General features: G+C 48.9%; 1 protein-coding gene and 1 long non-coding RNA gene across 4 annotated transcripts in view; one reads left to right on the top strand and one right to left on the bottom strand.

The window, feature by feature from the left end:
• Positions 1–14405, bottom strand: part of FOXP1 (forkhead box P1) — a 538679-nt gene extending 524274 nt beyond the window's left edge. For all 3 annotated transcript variants that reach the window (XM_087825127.1, XM_087825126.1, XM_087825122.1), the window contains exon 1: positions 14286–14405. The gene's annotated coding sequence lies outside the window, so the exon portion shown is untranslated. The remainder of the gene's footprint in view (positions 1–14285) is intronic.
• Positions 14406–17284: 2879 nt separating this feature from the next.
• On the top strand, positions 17285–19985 carry LOC148091475 (uncharacterized). Its single transcript, XR_015715688.1, has 2 exons — positions 17285–17409; positions 19745–19985. It is a non-coding gene; the product is annotated as an uncharacterized LOC148091475 (long non-coding RNA).
• Positions 19986–22791: the final 2806 nt, after the last annotated feature.

Consider the following 22791-nt stretch of genomic DNA (forward strand, 5'->3'; position numbering starts at 1 on the left):
GGGTGCTCCTGACAAACCAAGCACACCCCTCCCCAGAAACACACACCCACCTGCTGCCTCCCAGCCCTCCCAGCGCCCCGACCGCCCCGCGCAGCGAGTCCAGGACAGCTCCTGTGCTGGACAGGAGAGGAGAGGCTACGAGGAGAAAGTGTGGAGGAAGTCAGATGAAGCCAGGAAGCAGGGCACACGTCTTTAATCGTCCCAACTTCCGTTATCAAATGTTCTAAAGGGAAAGGAGTGAGCTGCCAGGACCCAGTTCTCAGGAAGCAGCAGCGCGGGCGAGAGGGGCCACTCTGAGCGAAGCAGCCTCCAGGAACGAGGTGCTCACGCGGGCCACCGCTGCGCGAGGGCTCTGCACGCCTGCTCGCTCGGGCCTCCCCACCCCGCAGCAGGCCCGTCGCTGCCCCAACAGAGCTGTCTCAGGGGCTCTGCTCGTGCTCAGGATGCCCAAGCTACCAGGGGCCGAGAATCGTGCGTTTTACAGGCGAGGGCCAAGCTACCTGGCCCAAGGGGAAACATTCCTGAGCGAACCCATTATGTTAAAATTTGGTACTACAAAAAAACCTTTTCTTCAAACCCTGCTTGAGCCAGCCTAAAAGGCTCATTTCATCTCCATCAGTGAGGGTGTCCCCACAGCCCCATGCAGAGGTACAGCATCCCGTAAAACGACCTTTGCTCTTTGTGACACAGGCAGTTATCTTGCAACTCCTGAGGCAGTACCTGCGCAGCACCCTCCAGACAGGGCCCCCGGTTTACTCATTCAGACTTCGGGGTACCAGGGGGAAAAGAGCGGAAGCTTTTCTGAGGCTGCCTTCCAGCTTAAGTCCAGCAGGTCTCTCCAGAATGAAGTCAAAGGTAGGGGACAATAAAGCGCAATGAGGGGGACAGGTCAAGTGGCCGGATCCTGGGAGACGGGCTAGAGAAGAAACACGGGAAGCAAAGGGCGTGACCAGGTGAGCGTCCCTCACCGGGCTCTGCAACAGGCCTGCTGCGAACACCCGTCCAGAGGATGACCGATGTTCGGCACTCAATGCACATCGTACAACCCAGGAAGAGAAAGGTCTGCAGCCCAGTCTGGATTCCTAACCGCAAGCTGACGGCTAAGTGTCGCAGGAGGGCCCGCCCACAGGGCTGCTCCAGTCCGTTCTCCCACCTTGCTGCAGAAGAGCGGTGCCGTTCCAGACACACACGTACGCAGCCCAAGCAAGGCGAGCGTCCTGGGCGTGGCCCCTGCACCTGGCTTAATGCCCTGCTGCCGCCGTCTTGAAATTCCAAACGTTTAGCAAGGAATCGCACATTTTCATTTTGCACTGGGCTCCACAAACTGCACAGCCAGTTGGCTCCCACTTGTTGTTTGTTCTTTTTGAATTCTCAGAATCTCCATTCAACTTGGACTTCTACTCTTTTACAGATAACTCTTTTCATGGGCTATTTACACTCCACGTGACCTGGCTCGGTTGTCCCAGATTCTCAAAACTTTACATTTAATGCACAGAGGAGGCATTTCTTCACCTCAGCCCTAACACGTGCTCCAACCTGCAAACCAAAATGTGCTCAGGATGACTGTGAGAGCCCAAGGAGAAACAAGACACAGATGTCACTAGTGGGTCAGTGAAGGGATGACAGGACAGGTATGTTCTTAATCTCAGGACGCTGTGAAAATCAGTCAGTCACTGAAACTCCGTCCCAGGCGCTCACCCTTGCTCTCCATTCACAATAAACTGCAAGTCTCCCAGACACGCACACACACGGAGTATACACACAGGCACAACACGCGTGTCCAGAGAAAAACTTGCAGCTCCAGGGGCCCATTATATCCTTGGTCACACACACGCTACAAACGTCAGAGAGAGAATCTGGCCCTTATGGTGCTGTCCTCATGGAGGGCTTCTTTACAGAGGAAGGACATCAGGTAAAAACGCACACCCTGGAAGGCCAAGGCGTTACTGACAAGTGCATGTAAGTCTGTGGCAGAGAAAAGCCTGCTTGATGCAGGAGAGAACGCGGGCACGTTAAAAAGGTGCACAAAGTGTGATCAGTGTATTGTCTGTGACAATGCACGTGCAGGCGGAGGCATGGACCTCACAGCGGGGAGCAAGGCTGGGTTTGATCCCAACCGCTCCCTCACTCAGCAGAAGCCCGCCCCCTCTTCCAAACCAGAGTCTGCTCCTGGCTGGGCTCGGCTCCTGGGTCCCCTGCAGCTCGCACAGGTCCCCGCTCCAGGAGCCAGGGCGGCCCCAGCAGCCCCTCCATCGTCCTCCAAGCCTCAGACGCACCGGCCCCTGCTGACTCCAGCGTCCTCACGGGCCACGCGGATGCTCACTTGGCAGGAACAAGGGGAAAGAAGGCTACACTGTCCTGAAGATATGGACAATGGTTGAAAATGCCTTACAACCCAGGTATTTTTTAAAATTACGAGTTTTCAGAGCACTTTAAGGTTTACAGCAAAATCAACAGGAAGGTAAGAGAATTCTCCTATAGCCCGTCCCCACACGTGCACAGCCTCCTACTACCAACAACCCCCCCAGACTGTACGTTGGTTACAATGAAGAACCTACACCGACAGTCATTATCACTCACGGTTCACTTTTGGGTGCTGTGCATTCTATGGGCTTGGGACAAATGCATGGCAATCTGTTATCTGTCACTATAGCATCACACAGAGTAGTTTTACTGTCCCCGAATCCTCTGTGCTCTATTTATCCCTCCCTCTCCTCAACCCCTGATCTTTTCACTATTTCCACAGCTTTGCCTTTTCCAGAATGTCACAGAGTTGGACTCATACAGTACGAAGCCTTTTCAGATTGGCTTCTTTCCCTCAGTGATGTGCATTTAAGGTTCCTCCATGTCTCCTATGGCCTGACAGCCTCTTTCTTTTCAGTGCTGAGTAATATTCCACTGTCTGCATGGACCACAGTCATTATTTACCCATCACCTGCTGAAGGGCATCTTGGTTGCTTTCAAGTTTTGGCAGTTATAAATAAAGCTGCTATAAACATTCCAATTTCTGGGTGAATATACGTTTTCAGCTCCTTTGGGTAAGTGTCAATGACTCTGATTGCTGATGGTATCTTAAGAGTTATGGTTTAAGTGTTACGTTTGGTTTTATAAGAAACCACCAAACCCTCCCCCAAAGTGGCTGTTCTGTTTTACATTCCCACCAGCAATGCACGAGAGGCTATTTTAAAAAACATTATTTCTGAGCTACTCATTGTAAGACACTTTCCAACCCAAGGGTGAAAGACACTTTCACACGGCACAGTGGAAGGTCAAGAGAAATGTCCCACCCTTGTCAAGCCTCTCTTCAGCCCCTCACACTCGGTGCACAGTCAGGCCCCTTGGGATTTCCCCATTCTGAAAGGGAAGCTGTTTGGGGAGCCAGGCTCTGTGACCACCCATGATCTGAATTACGCACAGGTGTTCAGAAATACACAGGGATCCAGCGTAATTAAGAGCATTAAGCAATCATCTCAGCCCAAGGAGGCAGCTGAAGGAAAGAAGAACAGAGTTTGGGCAGCGCTTTGGGAAATAAATTCCACAGCCTTTCACCAAGTTGAAATCTTGGCTTTGGATCTGGACACACATAAAAATGAGCCTGGACTGATCTGAGCTCCCAGTGGACATCAGCCAGATCACAAAGTTGACCCAATTGGCCTGCCTCACCACCGAGAAGGCCACTGCTGGGACGCAGATGGTAGTGCTGGTAAGAGCCAATGTGCTCAAGCAGGGCAGAGGGCAGTAAAGTGGCAGAACATGACTGGTGCGGGCAGGGGGATCTCAGCTTTCGAGAGAATCACTTTTACAATGCATTTTTTGAAAATAATGTCACAGTGGCCTTCGATCTGATTTTCTTCTTTTAAAGATGTCAATCACTCTTTCTTTCCATCCTATAAAGCACAGCTAATTATTCCTGTATGTCCTCTCTCGTCACTTGGCTCTGGTGAACAGTAGTGACACATGGCTGACGCCTACCCAGGGAGGAGCGTCTTTTAGGGGGCCTGCATCAGAAACCCTCAGCAACACTGAAGGCAGGGCAGTGTTTTCCCACCAGGCTTCAGGAACCTAGAAAAAGATGCCAAGTTACAGGTATCCTCTTTAAATAAACCATTACTAAGCATAGCTTTATTTGTTATGAGAAACTCAATTTAAAGAAAAATTAAAGCCATTGTTTAATGGGTGAAACTGAGTCTAATGGTCCCTGTTTAACACACACCAGCCTCTTAAAACGAGCACTGTACAAATAGTCCCCGTGTTACATTTTCCTGCAGTCTTCAGGGAAACACTATCTACCTTTAGACTCATTCTGTTTAACATCTCCAGTCATTTACGCTATTTACTGAATATCTGATATTCCTAATAAAACATCAGTACAAATACCCAAGTTGTCTAGGAGGGCAAAACTTGTCTAGCTTGCCTGGCAGCTCAAGGTAACGTTTCTGATGACCGAGTCTGCCGGCCAGGCTAACGCAGTGCCTTCTCCTCCCTCTTAAAACGCAAGAGTTTCACTTCACTCAGCAGTGAGCCTGACTAAATCGAAATTCTTTACATCAGATTAAATATGTTCTATCTACTCAAAATGAATGCTGTATCATTTATCACTAATATTTAATGACAAAAAACTGATCCCTCTCCGGTTATGTGCAGATGTCGTCGGCCACCACGTGGATCCTCCTGGTCATCGGCAGTCGCTGATCGGCAGCCGCACCGGGCAGCCAGTTCGATAGCAGCTGAAAGTAGACTCACTATTTTAAAAACACGTTCCGATTTTCATCTAAGTATATCTCCATTTATATGGCTTTCTTAGCACAAAGAGGCCAGTCCTTTAAAACACAGCAATCACTTTCTACACTGAAGAGCAAGGTTCTGTATAGGTAACGAGGACCCAGAAGCAAAAAGGGCCTGTTAATTAAGCCTCGCGTCTTCACTTCCACGCTGCACATGTGACTGTTAGGTCGAAGCCAAGTCTGTAAATAAAAGAGAAAATGGCCAGGCTCCTTCAGATGAATGCCTTGCCTGTTTTGTTTTGTTTTTCTTAAACGTAGATCAGCTACTTGCTGTATTATTTTTTTATTCAAACGGCCTAGTAAATGTTTGATTTTAAAGTCCCCACTCCAAAAAGAAGGGAGGGAGGGAGGGAGGCGAGCCATTGGCAAACGAGCGAATTATGAAGAGCAAGTTATGAAGTTCGAGTCAGGCCTGGTAGTTGCATATTAATCCTAAAGTTTCAATATATGGTACTGCAGGAGGCTGCTGGGTTTTAAGTTCGAGCTTAAAGAACTTGTCTTGAATTAATAGGCAACACTTCAAAAGGTTCACATGGAAAATGAATAAACTACAGCTACAATGTATCCACATGAATGAATTTCACTAACTCCACTGACCAAAAAACAGCAAGCTATTAAAGAACACACACAGCCCTAGCCCTCTGGCTCAGCATTAGCGCGTCAGCCTGGGGACTGAAGGGTCCCGAGTTCTACTCCAGCCAAGGGCATGCACCTCGGTTGCAGGCTCAGCCCCAGTTGGGGTGTGTGGGGGAGGCAGCCAATCAATGTGTCTCCCTCTCATCAATCTCTCCCTCTCTCCCTTCCGCTCTCTCTAAAAAGCAATGGAAAAAAATATCCTCGGGTGAGAATTAAAAAAAAAAAGAGCACATACAGTAGGACACCATCAACATAAATCCCCAAACATGCAAAAGAAACCCCGTATTTTGGGGACTGCATGCGTATGTATAAAAGCATAAAGAAATTCTGGGGATGACAAGCAGCCTGATGAACGCAGAGGGTGTCTCCAGGGAACATGGATGGGGGGAACGTGCCAGGAGCTCTCCAACCCGGACAGAAACGCATTCTCCCCGAAGCTGAGCTGCAGGTACATGGGTGCTCACTGAGTTATTCTTTGTTCGTTTCTGGTGTGACAGGTTCCATAATAAAAATGGGAAGATAAAAACATGTAGTTTTAAGATAAATAGCTTTGTAAATACCTGCCAGATTTCTCTGCTCAGAAGTTCTCAACTCGGAGATCAAAGAGCTTGAGGCCAAGGCATCCGGTTCCCAGCAGCAGCCACACTGGCTGCATCACTAACCCCGCACCCGTCTACATGTCATGCCCACGGTTTCCGAAAGTGCTTCTTTCTACCTTAAAGGATTCTTTCACCTCCAGTTCTCTGCTATGCAAGTCATCTCCGACAGAGACGCTCTCTACATAGGAAAAGGGACTGTCCTGCTTCCTAACAGAAACAAAACAAAAACAAGCACAGAAAGGACATCACTCTTTAAGCCTCTTTTTAACTTTGAGTTGCCTGGAATACAACATGCACAGGCAGAAGCTGGGAGCATGCCTCCTGGATCGCTCTGGGACAAAGGAGTGCAGGGGGAAGGTCAATTTCTGACAGATGGGCGTTGATCCCACCACGCCCACCCCTCCCCACCCCCACCCTGGAATCCGTAAACCTGGTGCCACAGTTGCCATAAGGACCTGAGACAAAAGGGAGACGCGCCCTCAGCGCAGGGATGACGGCCTGCTTCTACAAGTACAAGAATTTGTTGCAAGCTTACCGAAGTTACAGCGGGCGTTTACTGTCAACACGCGTCCCACTGCAACGAAAGCCATTGTTTAGAACATTAGACGAGCACGTCTCAGCGGCTGAACCCTCCCTAAACCCAGAGGAGGCCGCAGAACAGCAGGTCTGCAGCAACACGCCTGAGGAAGGCCGCGGGGAGACCCGAGGCTCAGCGATTTCCGATTTAACAGGCTCTTCTCTCCGAGATTATTTGCAGTTGCAGGTGGGAGCGATATTTTTTAAGAAGTGCTACCTGCTTCCTTAAAGTCCAACTAGCTTTTTTCCAAATGGTTAAATGCGGCAAACTTTCTATTAGAAAATTTCTACAATACATCACTAAAAAGGGTCTGTCATTGATTCCCTAATGATAAATCAGTTAATTACTTAAACTTCCTTAATGAAATGATTAACATCCTTTTGACAAACATGGCGCCATGCTGCAGATCTCATCATCAGGGCCAGTGTGACACCTCCTAGTTTCCCATCAGTCCCATGTTCATCCTTTATAGAAACCCTTTATTCAAGGACACAGACACTCTAGCTTTAAACTTGGCCCACCAGAGATTATTTTTAAAAGTGCTTCAGGTTCTGAACAGAAATAAAATAACTCTGTATTATAGGGCTACTCCAAATGCCACCGAAACCTAGAGCCAAGGTAACTGTGAAGTTCTGGACATAAAAACAATTGGCATCTTTTTGGTACCCATTAAAATCAAGCCACACCCAAAGACTTTATGTGAGGGCATTTTGGACAAACGCTTTATCGCTAGGTAACTTCAAAAAGCACGTTACTAACACAAACGAAAATGTCTGTACAACTTTTATAAATAACTCTTTTGATCTTAGTAGTTAGATCTTTAGCTAAAGCCCTGAATATTTAAGCAAGCCTCTTTTGCAATTTATCTACCTTCATCTCATAATCCTGTAGGATGCGTTCTTGTTAGGACTCTGCCTGCTTCATTTGTGTGGCATCATTGGCTAAGCAATTCCCATCAATATTCCTGCAGGCCCATCACATATGATAGCAAATTTCCCAAGATGCCTAGGAAAACTCAGACACTTGGGCAGCAGGGTTAGTCTAATGATTAAACAGTTCAGATTTTTTTTAAAAAGATGAAACACTCAGAGAAAAAACAATTCCCAAAAGCCATTCGACACTAATTGGTAGCAAGGACAGACCAACACCCACTGGAAGCAAGGACACAAGCAAGGCATAATTCTGCAAGGAAATGCCTGGAACTTGGTGAAAGCTACCAATGTGCCAGGTTGTCCCTCCGCTCGGTGCAGCTGTGAGGCCCTGGCTCTGCCTGGTTCTCCACGTGCCTGTTTCTCTTGGTGCTTCACTCAGGACAGGGAGCCCCTACTCCTCGGGTTTCATGAGGGCCACGCAGTCCAGTTAGACCCTTCAGAAGAGTTGCGGGCTTTCACCCAACTCTGACAATGGAAGAGTCTAGTCCCCGCTACTCAGGGGGGCCTCAGAATCACAAGGGGAGCTGTTTCCAAGCGCAAAGACCGCCCTGCCTGACCCAGCCAATCAGGAGCAAGGTGACCCCGTCTCCAGCCTCAATGCTGGTACACACTTTAAAACCAGGGGCTTTGGTTCCCAATAGAAATTCAAACACATTACAAATAATACAGGCCTCGAGATAAAACAAAGAATCAATCAATAAAATCCAAGTGAGCATGAAGATTTGTGCCAGAATCTCTCCAGCATAAGTCACTTGGTCCGTGGCTCTCGTTTAGTGTGCATCAGAATCACCAGGGGAAGTTTGTTTAAAAAGCCATTCTCACAGCAGTCAGCAAAAATTCTGATCCAGGAGTCTGTATTTTAATAAATCTCTTGACATTCAAAACACAAACACACACACACACACACACAATGATCTGGAAGCAGGTGAGCAAGGGACCTCTCTTTGAAACAAGCTGAAGTAGGACCAAGTGCCAATATGATTCCACTTCACCCATGAGGCCCCAGAGAGGAGGCAGCCACCACCTGTGATCCCACATCACCAACTCAGGGGAGAGGCTCTGGACAGAAGGTCCAGCGAAGCTCACACAGCACGCTCTCCCCCAAGAGCTGTAGTCAATGTCCTGACAGCGCCAAGGATGTCTTTAAAAATATGGGTAGTGACACAGCACCTGTGCCTTTAGATCACCAAGCTCAGAAGACATACCTGTAACTACCCCCTAACCCACAGACAGGGAACCTGGAGCAGGGAGTCACATGATGACTCAACTGCTGAGCTGGGAGGAAAAAAAAGGATCCTCGAGAATCCAGTGTTTGAGCTTCATGCGAGAAATGTTATTAGTGTCCTGGCTAAAAAAGGTGATCAGAGAATTAGCCAAAAATCAGAAATTCTGGAAAAATGTGGATGTCCACCTGACTGACTACTAGTAAGTAAATACGTACCCAAATATAAAATGCAGGAAAAAATCTTTGTCCCATCCTAAATGAATCTATTCTATTTAATATAAACAGAGACCAATAATGCCATGCTCATTTCCATCTTTTCCTCTCAGTAATTGTCCTGCAACACCCTAGCCTCTGATATCACCAAAGTGTTGAAATACAAAGAATGACATGAGCTTTCCAGTCCATGATTCTCTAGTCAGCTGCTTGTCTGAATTAGCAGCAGCAGGAGGAAATAAACCCATCAGAGCATAGAGAGAACTAAATAGTAAACAAAACACGTGAACACAAATCTGTATGTATCCATGTTCCTTTTAAAAAGAAAACTATTTTACTAAAAATGTGATTTGGAAAGAGTGCAATTAGCTTCGCACAGGCACTGCCGAGATGTTCCGAACACAGCAGACATATGTAAATATTTCGTGGTATCAGTTCCATTTGAGTAGACCTGTCAAGATATTTACAGGGCCTGACAGTACTTCTGTATTTAATTAAATTTTTGCCCAGATACTTTAATGTAATTTAAATAGATTATTAGTTGTCAGGAGCTAATATAAATTTTGTTTACGATTTAGTTACTTTAAGTACTCGAACTGAAGAAATTAATTCAACCCCATGAGTGAGGTGCTTTCGGCATCAAGATGAGGCCACTGAAAAGCTCCCAGTGCCCTCTGCACCCTCCCAGTCATCTTACATTACTGCACCTTCATTGCAAATATCAAGGCACTAAACTGAGCCCTACCCCACTTTTTTTTAAACAAAATATATTGGGGAGGGTCACAAGGAAAAACCACTTACGCTTGTTCAAATACAGGTTCTTTCTTTCAGGCAGCTCATTCTCCAGTGACTGGCTAGGTAGAAAATGTTTTCCTCACTTTGAATCCCATAATATAACTACTAAACAAACACCTGTTGTGCGCAAGGCAGGACATATATTAAAAACTGGTGCCAGGAGGTTTCAAAAAGGAAAGCAAGCCTTGCAGAGACACCCACAGCTAATTTGGTCAACAGATTCCCCCACTGGGTAGAACAGTGCCAGGACCACGACACACACAGCTTCTGGCTCAGCTCTGGCGACGGGGAGCCACTTCTAAATAAGGCCTGAAAAACGCCTCAGTACAAACTTACTGTAATTAATAAGAATAATTCATTAAAAACAAAGAACCCTGTCTAATTGTCTTTCCCGACTGCCAGCGATTTCGAACGTACTTCCTCTTTCCAGGACAGCAGGCTGAGGCCGTCCGTGAAGAACTCTGTCTATGGGATGCACAAGCAAAGCACTTCTTGAAATCTAACGTTCCTTACAACATTTATTTTTAGATTGGTGACACAAGCCAAATCTGCTTAATTTCCATTAACCGCGTCGTCACATGCACAGTGAATAAACTATGTAGATCCCAGGGGGAAAGAAAGAAAAACAACTGTCCTGGGTGAGGTGCCGCATTTGGCCAGGTTCTCCCGGTTCGGGGACCGTCTCATCTCAGGCCGGCTGATGTTCCAGCCTCTGGCACCTCTAGCCTTTATTCATCCAAGTGCCACAGAAGAGAAACGTCTTTTAAAAACCAGTTTAGGATGGCTCCTTGGATCGCACACACGTAACAAGTCACAAGAAAGACCATTTAGAAAATCCACGTGCCTGACTGAAAACTTACAGGGCTTGCTGGCTTGACTCACAAACTCTATGTCTGATCACCTGGTGGGGTTACCCCTGTACCCTAAAGACATACACAATTCCCTGCAAACAGTAAGAGTGTATGTTAGCTCATGCAGAGTCCACCTGTCTATTCAGCAGATGCCTCTCTCAAGGTTGTTTTCTTTAGAAAACAAACCCCTAGTTGCCTTAGACCTTTATAAACTTCAAGTTCAAAAAACACATTTTAGAAAAGAGACAATGCTGTTGGCCTGGCTAAAACGATGTTTACTGTAGCTGAGCCCTATAAAAGGAGCATGACACCCAACAGGATTAAAGACGGAAAAAGCCCTAAGCAAAAAAAAAATTTTTTTTGAAAATCACAAATACCACCTGCGTAAATATAGCTATGATCTGGAAATCCTTTCTCAGCCATAGAGAAGCAGCTCGTGCTCAATGCCTTGAATTGCAATTAAATTGTAGTAATTTAAGATTATCGGGAGAGCAAAGGGCAGTGGGAGCTCTTTGGAGGGCCTTCCCTCCCTACTTAATGCTCTTCAGTCAGGGGTTAAATGAGTTTCTTTAATGTAAGTACCTTAAAGTAACTGAATCATAAACAAAATTTATATTATTTTCTGACAGCCTGCAATCTATTTAAATTTTATTAATGTGTGCCTAAAATTATTTTCAAAGACAGAACCTTGCGAAGCCCTGTAAATATTCCTGGCATCCCTATTGAACTGTAATTGGTGCTATAACTCCTAACATTGTCTGAATACACATGCCTTTTGGTGATGCCGAATCTCACAAGGTAACATTTGAAAACTGAGTTTGAGTCTTAAGTAAAATATGAAAACCAAATACACAGCACAATAAGATTGGGTTCAAAAGAAGTTGTCACATCTGCTCTGTTCACCCTTCTCCTTAATGTTGGCATTGGACATGCTGTGGTATAAATATATTTGTTTAGGAAATATCACAATTCTCCTGTTAATTTAAACAACTGTTGAAAACAGATATATCCTTCAATAGAGCCTGAGAATGTAAATATACAAGGTCAGGGATACAGTCTCAAGAGAAGCAAGGAAAAAACTTAGTGACAGAAAACTATGCCTAGGCTCAATATTAACCCAGTTAACTTCTGTTATTGTTGGTACAAATGATTTAAATAGAAAATATTTATAGTTTTTAAAAAATTACATATTGCAGAAAATTGCCTAATGGCATCCATGTGTATGTTTAACTTGCATTGTTTAATCACACAATAAAAGGTATACCCAATAAAAACCACAGGCTTCCAAACATGCTGGGCACTATGGTTATGAACTCTGACTTACAAAAAACAAAGTGCTACTATGTGATCGACATTTGTTAATGAAAAATGCAATTCTTAAATGGCAATTATTTCTATTCTTTTGTATGTGTTTACTTGTCCTATATCCTACTTTGTTCTACTTAATTTTAAATGACATTTAATTTGGGAGGAGTTTACAGCAAAAAAAAAAAAAAGGTACAGTTTATACTTCAAAATTTAAATATAAATAAAAAACCTTACATCTTCAGCAATATAACCCTCTTAATTTCAGACAGTTCATTATACTTTGGTAAACCTGTGAAAACAAAATGCTAAAGTAATTACTGTTACTACTCCCTTTAAAAATGTAAAGCAGTTAAATTTTCCTAGAAAACAAGCAAGGACAAGTTACAGAGAACTTGAATAAAAGTAGCAACCTGGTCATGTTGAATACCAATCCAAAAAAAAGAGGTTATGTCTAATCTGCAGACTGCTCCCTCTTGCATTTTTAAATTCCAAGAGTAGACTGACACAGAACTTCACCCCCCCTCGCCCCGTTGTTGTTGTTGTTGTTGCTTTTGAGCTGCACATCAGATTTAAACCGTCATATACAAAACCCTGGCTTCCCTGACAAGGCAGATCTTCTAAAGTTGATGAAAGAAAACGTTATCTAACTCTTGTGTAGGAGCCTCATGTTAGTAGAGAGAATTCCACTGCACAGTTCTGGGTAGCAAGACAGCCTCTGGAAGACTTAATATTCTCTTAATATCTTTTAGGTGCATTCCCTTCAGAAACAAAAATGCATTTAAAAAATAATAACTTATTTAGCAAGTCAGCATCCATAAGGACCTCAAATGCTGCCTGGAGAGAGGCTAAGTATTGCCTTCCAAGTGAGCCTTCCTTGCACAACAAAGATCAGCATTTGCAATGGTCCATTTCTGCATTAGTGAGTATATAGCTCTGCTGCTTGATCCAATAGTCCAGGGTTCTTGAGGCAGAGCTCCTGACAACAGCCCAGCAGCAGTTCCGTTTGATCTCTCTGCTTCCTTAATTTGGGTTGTCAAGGTTCAGCATTTGGAGGCTGTTTACTTTACTTTCTCCTCAAAAAACCTGATTTTCCCTCTCTCATGCTAACCCAAGGTCTAAAGGGGGGGGGGATGCAGCCAGTGGCAAGATGTTAAACCTTTTTCCCCCTTTGTGCAGTGAGATTTTAGCTGACACCTTCTGAATGATAACTAGTTGCATTCCATTTTATATTTTCAGTGCTCTTTAATTATTAGACATTTCAAGTAGGAAAATCAGAGAGGAAAAAACCCATTCCAAGTCTCTGTAACTGGGAGCCCAATTTTCTTTTCCTGAATTCAAAGGGATGGGTATTTCCACTTTGAAAATCAAAACTCCAGTGGAATTCTTAAAAAAGATTTGATACATTTCTCTCTGGAACTGAAAATAACAGGAACTCCTCTATCTCAATTATGCTGGTTAACCCCGGGTAGAAAACACCTAAAATCTGATGATTTCTCCTCAAATTTCAGTTAAAACATCTCCCCCTCAAACGGATTCTCACTGTGAAAAAAATGGGGGGGGGTGTAAATATTTTGCAGAGATTCTTCAATATATTTGCAGCAATAGAAAAATCTTTTAAATATCCTTTAGATTTTCTAACTCAGCTCTTACGCAAACCCTAAATCCTGAAGCCTACGGACAACCGAAGGTAAAGTGTAGACACGTTTTCCACGTGCGTATAGACACCTCTCGGGGGCACACAGGATGCCCCCCCAGCGCTGCTCCTGAAAGGGCAGTAACAGAAAGGACACCCCACTTGGAAAATACCTGTGACTGGGCGCGAGAGCCGCGCCAGCCGCTCGGAAGTGGGCTGGAGAAGCTCAAATGCAACCAAATTAAATGTTTATATTAATTTCACTACTCTGCCAAGCCTCACAGATGAAGGCTGGGGGAGGGGAAGAAATGTTTCATTTTGGGTTTTCTGGTCGAGCAAAAAGAAAATGAATTAAAAGGAACGCGTAGGATGAGCCCAGACTAAATCAATACACTTTGTAATCAGCTCGGCAAGGGTATTTGGACACAATGACTTGGAAATAATTAATAGTTATAAGGGGGGAGCAGGGTGAGAAGGGGGGCGAGAGATGTCACCATATTTTATCGGGGCACTTTACACTGCGCGCTAAACTTTGATCTCCAGATTTTCGGATTTAGGAAATAAAGGGGGAGAACGAGAGGAAGTCCAGTCCTCGAAGACGGGCACGTTCCGGCTCCGGCGCCCATCGCCGCCCCGCGCCGCCCTCGCCGCTTTGGGCACGGAGCCCCGGGCGCAGCCGGAGCCGGAGGCTGCCCTCGGCCCGCGCCCCGCCCGCGCCCGCCGCCGACTTACCGGGTCCGGGAGGGAGCGAGCGCCGCCTTCACGCCCGCGGAGGAGGCGCCCGCGGCACCATGGTCCCGCCGCTGCCCCGCCGCCGGCTCGCCGCGCGCTCCTCGTGCAAACTTTCGGGTTCTGCGGTCGACAAGAAACCGGGGCGACTCTCAGCAAGTCTTCCCGGCGCAGGTCGGGGGGAACTGGTGGGGGAGGGACGAGTGAGCGGCCGAGGGGCCACGGCGGAGGGCGGCGGGCTCCGGGGACCCGCGGGCGTGCGTGGAGGGCGAGGGAGGCGGCTCGGGGATCCCCGCGCGGACCCGAGCCCGGGAGGCGGCCCAGCGGAGTCTGAGCACCTTCCCGGGATCTCGCAAAGTTGCAACAACAAAAAAGGCGGGGGGCGGAGGGGGTGGGATGGGAGCGATCGGCGAAAGGTCTGGCTTACAACTGTTTATTTAGTTCTTACTCTTGGGGGCGGGGGCTGCGCGGGAATGGGGGGGTCTGCCCGCGGCGATTCGCAGCAAACACTGGAGACGGGAGCAGCGACTTTGTCTCTGGGCGCGGAGCTCCCGGCGCCCGCGTGTCACCTCCACTCTCCGGGGACTGAGGCCGAGGTCACAACAGGTGGGGAGGGAGCCTCGCCAAAATCAGAGGGAATCCAAGCCTCCGACCCCGGCGGCGTCAGGGGAGGAGAGGGCGGGAGGCGGGCGGGGGCGGGCGACCCGACCCCCGGCGACTGGAACTCCGGGCTCCCGGCGCCGCCGCCGCCTCCACCTAAAGCGCGGGCGGCCCCGGCGCAGCGGCCCCGCGGGACTGGACCGGGCTCGGGAGGCGGCGCGGCGAGGGGCGCGGAGGAGAGCCTTCCGCCGCCGGGCCGGGCCGGGGAACGCGGCGGTCCTCGCCGGCCTCGGGACAGGTCGGGTCTTGGGAATTCCGCCCCCAGCCCGGTTCCCCAAGCTCACGAGGGGAGTAAAAACAAAGTGTGTGTGGAGAGAGGCAGAGAGGGAATCCGGGCGCGGAGACTGCCCGCATCGCGCCCTGCTCGCACTCCCACCCTCCGTGTTGGCCCGCTGGCCCGCAGTGTGGGTTCGGGGGGCCGAGCGCGCGTGGGGTACGTGTCTAGCTGCGGGTGTGCGTGTGTGTCTGAGTCCTCTGGTCTGCGGGGGACTATGAAGGAATGCCCCCCGCCGCTGTTTTCGGGGGCAAGGCGTGCGTGGCACGGGGGATGTACCCGGGGCGCGGGCATCCCCAGTCATTCCGCTCGGCCCAGGGAGCAGCCCAGGGACACGGGGGTCATTCACTCGGGGAGAAAGAAGGGAAAAGTTTGCTCCAAGTCCAAACTTTGGGCTCCAGAGGCGCCGGGCGCGCGCCCCCTCCCGCCGCAGACCCGACCCAGGGACCCACGCCCGCCCCGCTCTTCCGCAGGCACCCTGACTCCAGACATCGAAAGTTGCCCCCGGCGGCCTGGGCTTATTGACTTCTCTCCCCGAGCGCAGATTCGGGCGTGAAGGAGCCGAGAGGAAGGCGGTCTCGCCTTCTCGCCACCCCCGCTGCATCTGACTTATGCAAATGGTTCGGAGTTCGGCGCCCCCGGAGCCCCCTCCGTCCCGGCGCCGGCCCACGGCCCCCACCCTGCTCCCGGAGCCTGGGCCCCGACCCGGGGGAGGGAGCCTGGGAGGGGACGGCTGGGGGAGACGCACGTGGAGCCTGGAGGTGGAAAGTAGTTTTGGGGGGTTTTTTTCTTTTTTTTCTTTCCTTTTTTTTTTTTTTTTTTGTGCTGGTGGTTGTTGTTTAAAGTGGCGGAAACAAGGCAGGAGGCGGCTTGGGAAAAAGTGGAGCAGAAATGGAAAAATACAAACTCACCCGCTGCAAATGATCTCTCGGTGCAAACTAAGGTGTTTTCGGGCCTTTCCCCGCACGCGCCCACTCCCGCCCGCGCGCGCACCCCGCGCACACACACGCGCGCACACACGCACTCGCGGGCGAGGGACGGGCCGCGGCGAGCACGGCATGTAGCCGCCACACAATAAATAACAATAGATTCCTCCGCTCGGGACTAGCTTCCCCGAGCACGGCCCGGGCCGGCGGCGCGGGGGGCCCGGGCCGGGGCGCTCCCGCCTGCCCCCGCCTCCGGGCCCGGCCGCCTCTTCCCCTCGGCACCCCCGGGCCGCGGTCCCCAGGGCGCGAGCCGCCCCCGCACCCCGGCCGCTCGGCAGCCGGCGCCCACCCCGCCCCCACCCCCGCGGCCCCCCCGCCCCGGGCCTCCCGGAACAAATAAATAAATAAGGCCCGCGAGAGAGTCCAGCTCGTCGCGGAGGAAGATGTTGTTATTTTTTGCTGTTGTGCGTCCCTGACGTCACATCCACCTGCTGGGTAAACAACAAGGCTCGCCGCAAAAAGGAAAAAAATAGCAACTGCCGGGGCGGGGGCGGGGGAGCGGGAGCGGGATGGGGTCCCGGGGGCGGGCGGGGCGCGGAGGGTGGACGGCGGCGGGGCGGCGGCCGGGCCGCTCCCGGAGGACGGGACGGCGAGCGGCGCGGCGACGCGAGGATCTGCTGGAAAGACCTGGAAATAGGGGCCGGGAGGAGGGCTCCTCGGGAGGTGGCGGGGCCCGACGCCGGGGAGCGGCGGCCGGGACGGGCTGGGGAGGCGAGGGCCCTTTGCTCGGTTCCTGAGCTACAAATACGGGAGGGGAGACCGACGGAGTCCGCGCCGTTAAAAGTGAAAGTGCTCGCCCGCAGTGACAGTTGGCGGAGGCGCGGGGTGGCGCTTCCCGCCCCCTCCCCTCCCCGCGGTCTCCTCTCCTCTCTGCACTTTGTCCAATGAAAGACGGCGAGTTCGGGAGGTGAAAGTTCAGCAGAAGGACAGCCCGGTTTGCGAGAAAGCAGAACCGCGCCAGCCGGGGCTTCCCCGGCGCTCGGAGCTGGGAGCGCGGCGTGGGGCGCGCCGGCCTCCCCTCCGCGCCGGAGTCCCCGCGGCCGCGCGGCCGGCGCCCTCGGGGGAAGGGGCCGCGGCGGGCGCTGGGCCCGGGCCTCGGCTTCCTCGGGAGCCGCCCAGGCCGGCCCCAGGCAGCAGTTTAACACGGGTTACCTGCCCTTCCAGAGATCAGTCCCTTCCAAAAAGCTTTGTCCAGTTCTTTGAAATGGTGAGATTTTTGTGTGTGTGTGCTGTTCGGGAGTTTGGTGGAATTTAAAAATCTGAAGGAGGAAATTAGGAGCCTGAATGAAATGTTTTGAAATATACGTTTAAGTGTATAAAACAAATGGCACTAGTATTTCTTTCGCTTTTATCAACACAAATAGAGAAGACGATGACTCTTGGTTTCCAAAATGTGACTTAGAAAGATACAGAGTTCTATGGCTTGTTGTTAACAAATAATTTTCTTCAGACCCATCACCCCAGATGCTGACTGGATGGTGTAGCAGGCCACCTCTTTGTGAAACATTACTGAAGCCACTCCGTGGATTCCTACAAAGTCCGTGGGGTGGGGTGGGGTGGGGTGGTGGAGGGGGTGTGTACTGTCCCATTGGTCTTGAGACCAGGGCAGTTATAGATAATAAATAACCTGAAAGAGATATTATAAATTCTTTTGGATAACTTTTTACAAATATTGTTAAACATGCATTTACAAAAGAATTCTAACTCTCAATTTCAATAATAGCATAAGGCTACCACTTTAAAATTGAATCTCTTTTGCAATTAAAACACACACACAAAAACCAGCCAACTCCCTGGTTCTACAGAATAAAGCCAGAGAAAGGGAGAGTGTGCTAAGGTAATTCCAGCATAGCAGGGTTCCTGTTGAAGGCATTCTCACACAGGATTCCATGTTATCCACACAAGACCAACCATCAAAACTTTTAGAGGAGAATCTAGATTAAGAGAGTGCATTTTGGTTTGAGTGGAACTTCCCAGCTTCCTGGAGGCTGGGGTTCCTGTTGTCTTTGAGTCAAGACAATAATTAAGACTTTAGTGACACACCTACTACGTTCTAGACCACACAGTAAGCATCGAGGGATGCAAAAAATAAAATCCCTGCCCTTGAGGAGTTCACAGTCTATAGCTGTCAGTAATAGCATCTAATATTTATGACAGACACTGATGTGAAACTTTATGTCAACTCAGTTAATGCTCTCAACAACACTTGAGCATCACTAGAAATTCCATATGCTGAATTCACCTGGAATTAAAGGTAAATCTATAAAGTAGCCAGTGTACTGTGGGGGTTGGGGCTTGTTTTTCATTTGTAAAATGTGCATGACAGACATAACATATTCATGATATATGTTGGGTTGCTAAGTTGTAACTCAGAGAAATAGCAGTTTATTTAAATGTGACAAATTTATTCCTGGTCTGTAAAGAACAATTCATGCTCTGATCTTGTTTTTCAGTTCAACCATGCGTTTTTAAGAAATTATTAGTGTTGCCATACTAAATGATCTTTAGATTGCCACTGATCTTACTCTGCATTTGAACTGTTTTAAAATCTGCATTCACTTGAAAGTGGGGGCTAAAGTCATATTAGCAACAAGTTTTGCAGACAAAAGGAAACCCTGTTTGTAAATCCCATAATACATTTACTCAATTTTGTATATACTAGTCTGGTGTGCCACCTTCCTAAAGAACTCCATGGCCATTTGGCTTACACTAGAGGGAAACTTAACTGCAGCTTCACATATTGTTCGTTTTCAACACTTCACATTACATTTATAAGGAGCACATTTTAATTTCTTTATCAGTAATCAACTGGAAGTTTCCTTTTGTTAAATTAAAGCAGAGGGGTTTTTAAATAAAGGGCATGGGAGTAGGACGCCACCTTTTGGTGGTAAAATAAATAGAAATCTCTTTTTAAACAGATGTTCCTAACATCATTTCATTTTTAATTACACCAAGGCAAAGGTGCTTGTCCCCATTTTGTTATATTTTAAGTAATGGGGGAAAACATTCTAAGTGGAAAATTAGCACACTGTAGTTAACTGCGGCCAAAATTTCCCCAAAGGTACCAGAACATGTGTCCTGTCATATACTATTAAGTCAAACACCAACTTTGTTGTGCAAATACTGTGTCAATTAATATATGCACATTTTGGGGAACAGAAACTGGAGCTGATATTTGCCACCTAATGAGATACCTGAATGCTCTTGTAAGTTTAGAGTAAACAGAAACTTGAAAATCACCTAATTCAGTGTTTCTTAAACTATAATTACTATCTTCTTAATTTTTGACATATCTACATAACATAATAGTTCCTGAATAATTAATATGCTGCGCTCATTTTTGTGCAGTGATTATGGTAATTTTACTGAATATTTCCCTTTAAGTCAACCTACATGTTATTTTTTCTATTACTACTTTAAAGCAGGACTCAGTATCACCCTCCATAAATTCAAAACAATCACAGTGCAAACGAAGTCCTTGCTTTCTCTTTGTTAGGAAGACTGGCAAAAAATATAAAAATGTAAAATTTTTTTTTGCCCAGCAGGGCGTGGCTCAGCGGTTGAGCGTGGACCTAGGATCCAGGCGATTGGGGTTCGATTCCCGGTCAGGGCGCAGGCCCGGGTTGAGGGTTCGATCCCCAGTCGGGGACGTGCAGGAGGCGGCCAATCCATGACTCTCGTCATTGATGTTTCTCTCTCTCTCCCCCTCTCCCTTCCTCTCTCTGAAGTCAATAAAGATATATTTAAAACAAAAAAAAGTAAAATATTTTTTTAAAAACTGTCCATAGAGGTTTTCATTTTGTCTTTTTTGTGTGTGTGAACAACCAGAAGGGTTGAAGTGATTGAGGAGGGGCGTCCTCCGGGTCCTCGGTCCTCCCAGTGGCCGGGCTCCTGCGCGGTGAGACGCGGCGTCACCGTGTAAATTCTGCTACAAAGCCGGGCCGGGCGCCCGTCGCCGGCAAGGCCAGATAACTGGTCAGTGGCGGCCCCAGGAAGAGAGCAGGTGCCCTGACTCGGCGTCTTTGTGTTTGTTCGCCTCCCCAAAACCACGCCGGCCCGGCCTGGCTGCCCAGCAGCTGGGCCCAGGGGCGCCGGGTGGACGCGCGGGGGGCCTGCCTGGTGCCCAGCAGCTGGGCCCAGGGGCGCCGGGTGGACGCGCGGGGGGCCTGCCTGGTGCCCAGCAGCTGGGCCCAGGGGCGCCGGGTGGACGCGCGGGGGGCCTGCCTGGTGCCCAGCAGCTGGGCCCAGGGGCGCCGGGTGGACGCGCGGGGGGCCTGCCTGGTGCCCAGCAGCTGGGCCCAGGGGTGCCGGGTGGACGCGCGGGGGGCCTGCCTGGTGCCCAGCAGCTGGGCCCAGGGGCGCTGCGTGGACGCGCCGGGGGCCTGCCTGCTGCCCAGGGGCCCAGGGGCGCCGGGTGGACGCCGGGGCGCAGCTCCGTGGGCTCCCACGGCCCGCACCGCCCTCGCCCTCGGCGGGGGGTGAACGCGGGAGGGGGGAGGGAGCGGCCAGTGGGAGCGCCCGGGCTCTGCCTCATTCAAGCTTAGGCCCCGCTTCCTTCGCGGAGAGGGAGGCGCGAGTGACAACCACGAGTTTCGCAGAGGTGTGCCGTCCCATTCTGTCTGTAGGTCCACTCCGGCAATCAGCACCCAGTCCATTGTTTTAAAGTGCGCGGTGCCATCGGGCATCCTGCCACAAACCACACTGGATAACTGGGTGGCTTGAAAAGCTAGTCCAGGGGTGGGGGACCCCCCAACAACGGACCGCGTCCAAAGGCTCAGCATTGACGCTAGAGACGAGTCCATTTCCTGAGCTTTCAATCCTAGTTACAGAGACTGCATTCCCTGCTTGTCTCCTTTTAAGAGCACAGTTCTATAAACAAATAAACATGGCCTGCAAATATTTTTCTGTTTTTCTAATTGGTCCTGGTGAAAAGAGGTCGCTGATAACTGTATAGCTCTTTGCCCTGTGGACTGTAATAAATTGTAATCCCTATAAACTATAAAAAAGTATTTGGCCAAACACCTCCACTCCAAAAAGCTGTTCTAGTCCCTTAACCCTTTAACATGCGCAGTGCAGCATGTTGGTAATGTGGAGATACCTAAAGGGAACAACCAGCAGCTCAGTCCTCTCTGCCAGAGGTACTAGAACAATCCAGAGCCTCTGCGAAACGACTTGCGCTGACCTGCATGGGCTCCACCCGAGCACCTTAGAAATGCAGAGTCTCAGCCCAGTCCCTAGACCTACTGAGCTGAAATCTGCACCGTAACAAAACTGCCCAGCTGACCTCACATGAATTTGAGAAACAGATCTGCAGAGCTCGTAGCCTCTCATATAACAGGCACCATCGCAATCATCTTTACAGTCTCAAGACTGTCAGGTTTAAACTGCTGGACAGGCAGTCCTGTAAGCTGTCTGCCATACCTGCTTCTCCAAATTAGTGTCTTTTGTAAAATTTGTTGGTTCCTTGTTTTCAACCACTTGCAAAGTTAAGCCACTAAATTACCTATGTAAACCATGATTAATTCCTTTGATGTTAATAGCAGGGTGACTTCCCTCTCCTGTTACCCCAAAGACACTCTGTTTACCTTTGTATTGTTCCGTGAGTGCCCAGAGAAAGATGGAAGGTGCTCCCCACCAGGCCAGAAGCAACTGCCAGACAGGTGTGGGAAGGCTCAGCACATGCCAGGACCATACCTTGTTAGGGAAAAGGCTTTGCTTTCTTTGTTTTGTTTCTTTCTTAGGAAGGGATGACGCTTCCATAATTACAGGTGTTGCTGTTTAAGACCCAGATGTTTTCCAAGCCAGGGAGGGCCACACCTCCAGCGGCCTGTGAGCTGTTCCTTGGTTGGAGTCTCTTTCCAGTTTCCTGCATAGTTTATAAAGACACATCTAACCACCACTAGATTTATATTAAGTATAGGAAAGGATGGAGGACCCTGTCTAAGTGTGGCTGCTTCCTCAATAGACATGAGGGAGTCACAGAGGAACCTCAGGGCTGATGTCTAATTTGTTCCTGTGAAGTCCTCAAGACTATAGTCACTTTTCCTTCCTAACAAGATAACAGGTTACTTTTGTAACCCCTCCCCAAAAATAATTAAATCTATTGTTTTAATGCTATCCTAAGGCAGTATAATTAAGTCTCTGAGTGAGTAATTGTGTACCTGAATTCAAAATAAGATTTCACATGTAGAACGAAGTTCTGATTATAATCTCTGAGAAGAGTCTTGGCTTATATTTAGAACCCGCAACTACCAACTCAGTGTTACAACAGGCGTTGTTCCGTGGGGCTGGAGACAAACTCTGTTTGTACAAGAGGGGGAGGGAGGCAGGTCTTCCCGCCTTCTGGAACGCTGAGGCTGTGCTCCAAATTACAGCCGATTTCAGGGGGGCTAAGAACACTGAGCATGGGCTGTGCTGACACCTGTGTTATGCTAAACTCGGAATTTTTGTTGTCATTAATTCTCACCCAGGGATATTTTTTTCATTGATTTTTAGAGAGAGTGGAAGGGAGGGAGGGAGAGTGAGAGAAAATGGTGTGAGAGAGACACATTGGTTGGTTGCCTCCTGTACACACCCCAACTGGGGCCAG

This window comes from Miniopterus natalensis, chromosome 15 (genome assembly GCF_054644295.1).
Source record: "Miniopterus natalensis isolate mMinNat1 chromosome 15, mMinNat1.hap1, whole genome shotgun sequence".
Taxonomy (NCBI): domain Eukaryota; kingdom Metazoa; phylum Chordata; class Mammalia; order Chiroptera; family Miniopteridae; genus Miniopterus; species Miniopterus natalensis.